Raw genomic sequence first — 2733 nt, 5'->3', positions numbered from 1 at the left:
GCGCGGCAGGGCAACGGCGGTGATGGAGCAGTTGGGGGACAGGGGGAGTAGAGAGGGGGGGGGGAAGGACTTAGCGAAATTTTGAGCCAGGGCCGCCGTGATTTGAGTCAAACTAGCAGCAGCACGTTTTTATGAAACGCGCTATATCTAAGATAGCTATAGCGTGTTACAGAGAAACGCGCTGCAGCTAACCCTTTCTGTTTTCTTTCTCTTTTTCTTTTGTTTTCTTTACATTTTATTTTTTTCATTTCTCCTTTTTCTATTTCTTTCATTTTCATTTACTTTTCTACTTATTTTTCTATTTATTTTCTTTTACATAGCAGTAGCGCTGTAAAGAAGAAACGCGCTGCTACAATGTTTTTAGCAGTAGCGTGCTTCTCGGAGAAGCGCTGCTACTATTCCTACCCTACCGGCACCAGTGAGAGAATTTTAGTAGTAGCATTTTTCTGTGGAGAAGCGCTACTGCTAAAACAATGATTGTAGCGTGGTTTTGCAACAAGCGCTACTACTAAGTAGCGCTAGCGCCGAGTTTTGACCAACGCTACTGCTATACCTCTGTGTATTGCATTTACCCTAGTAGTGTATGTCACGAATGCTTGATTTCATTTTGGTCTCCATGTCCTCTATCTGCATTTCATGTTTGTATTGGTCTCCATGTCCTCTATTTGCATTTCATGCAACGCTGAATCCCTGTAAACCATCTCTACAACCCAACTAATAAAGAGAGGATCAGAATGTAACTTCACCAGCGACTTGATTTTGAATGCTGACCACTACAATGAAAGCAACGCAGGAGCTTGCTCTTGGATCAATGGGCTTGGAGAATGAGTTTGCAAATGTTGTAATGCATCAGCTTGAAGGTAAAACAAATTACAACAATTCAAAGTGTCATTGTATTATTTCACCTGACGTTAAAATTCTAGTGCAAAATCGCAATTATTTTTTGAAATCAGGCTCTTGAGGCGAATTGAAATCATTTAGTTTTCAAACTCAAAATGAAAATGTTGGAAGAAAGGAAAACACTATATCTAATGTACTCCCTCTGATCCATATTAATTGTTGCTAGTTTAGTATAACTTTGTGTCATGTTAATTATCTTCTCCTAGTGTCATGCCAAAAGTTTCACTTATGTTTTCTTGTGCACTCAGCCCAAGTGTGTTCACAAATAGACTTACAACAGTCAGTTCGACCAAATAGAAAGAAAGCGAAATAGTGATTTTGTGTTGTGTTTATTTGCAGGTCTGTGTCCATTCTAACTGGTCTCCCCATTGTCATGCTCTTTTTGCATTTAAAAAGAAGAGGAGGAAATGCATGTATGATGCATGCATGGATGCAACAGTTGACTGCTATGGTGCTGCTCCTACATCTTCCTAGATAGATGTAGAAATCAATCTTAATCTTTTTTCCCAGTGCGTTGCTGTACCATAGTCACATGGGCGTACAGTACCAGTCTGGCTAGCTCCAGCTGTATGAAAGTTCTAGAGCTTTGGTCAAACGGTGGCTCACCGGCAAATCCCTGAAGTTCTGGCCGTAGGATTGAAAAATCCAATGGCATGTGTGCTGCCACGATTTATTCAATTCAGAAACAATTAGTGAGAGCGGTCCGATGGTGAGGATCCAACGGTTCATATGGTCTGTTACTCGTACACTATATATTGGTATAGACTGTTTGCTGATTTCTTGCATTATTTTTTCTTATTCTTACTTTTGATGTGTAATTGAGATTATCTCAGGTTGTTTGTTTTTTCTTATCTGGCCATTTTGTCATGAATGATATGCCAAATCTTATTCTTTCAGCATGCAAGTGATGGAACCTAGATTTGATTATTGTTTTATCTTTGTGATAAGTTACTAGCTAAAATAAATTTTGCATAATAGATATTAGCCAATAAAGATCACCAGCTCCTTGATTTATAAGTGATGCTGCATACTTTGTCAAGTTTGAGGATTGGTAATAAGATAGGTACTTATCGTATGAATGTTGAACAGTTGGCTGGACATTTTGTAGCGGTCCTGATATGACTTAGAAGATAGAACAAGTCTGTATCTTTGGAGATTTTCTGAAGTTTTAAGTGTGTACCTAACCAACTGAATATTATAGATGCATTTGTTACTTCTACTTGACACCATTGACGCTCTGAAATTTGTAGGGTTCAGTCGACACATGGTGTGTCCGCATTTTCCTATCTACCTGAAGGGCCTACATGAGCGTTGCCAATATCAGTGTGCTTTGTGCTGCAGAAATGGATATTCAAAAACCTCTAGCACATGATTTCCTGGGAATTCCTGGCTATGTACAGTTCACCTCTCGTATTCGAAGATATATCGACCTGCTAGCTCATGATCAGGTATTTTGATGCATCTATTAATCATATGAACTATACAAACAATGATACATTACTAGGGAAAAGCCTATACACAGAAAGTTACTAGTAGAAAGGGTTAAAAAACCCTCGCTACTGCTACTTACCAATAGCGCAGGTTTTGAAACCTCGCTACTACTAAGTTTATAGCAGTAGCGCGGGTTTTTAACCCTCTCTACTACTAAGCGGTCTCTACCGTGCCCCCCGGGACATGCCATAGTAGTAGCCGGGTTTTTAAAACCTCGCTACTACTAAGTTTGCTAGCAGTAGCGTTGATTTATAGCCCTCGCTACTACTAAGTGGTGCCATAGTAGTAGCGAGGGGGTAAAAAACCGCGCTGCTACTAAAGGTCCCATTTTCAAACTCTACC

The 2733-nt window shown here is 39.8% G+C and overlaps 1 long non-coding RNA gene across 2 annotated transcripts in view; it reads left to right on the top strand.

Moving 5' to 3' along the window:
- LOC123089847 (uncharacterized) overlaps nucleotides 1-2733 on the top strand; it is an 18954-nt gene that overhangs the window by 3669 nt on the left and 12552 nt on the right. Inside the window, exons 2-3 of one of the 2 annotated variants that reach the window (XR_006442400.1) lie at nucleotides 734-860; nucleotides 2151-2348. This is a non-coding gene — a long non-coding RNA (uncharacterized lncRNA). The remainder of the gene's footprint in view (nucleotides 1-733; nucleotides 861-2150; nucleotides 2349-2733) is intronic. The other variant, XR_006442399.1, reaches the window with a different exon arrangement.

The sequence above is a fragment of the Triticum aestivum genome, chromosome 4B (genome assembly GCF_018294505.1).
Source record: "Triticum aestivum cultivar Chinese Spring chromosome 4B, IWGSC CS RefSeq v2.1, whole genome shotgun sequence".
In the NCBI taxonomy this organism is placed as follows: Eukaryota; Viridiplantae; Streptophyta; class Magnoliopsida; order Poales; family Poaceae; genus Triticum; species Triticum aestivum.
Note: the sequence above shows the minus strand (reverse complement) of the source record. Positions and strands in the feature narration are given on the sequence as shown.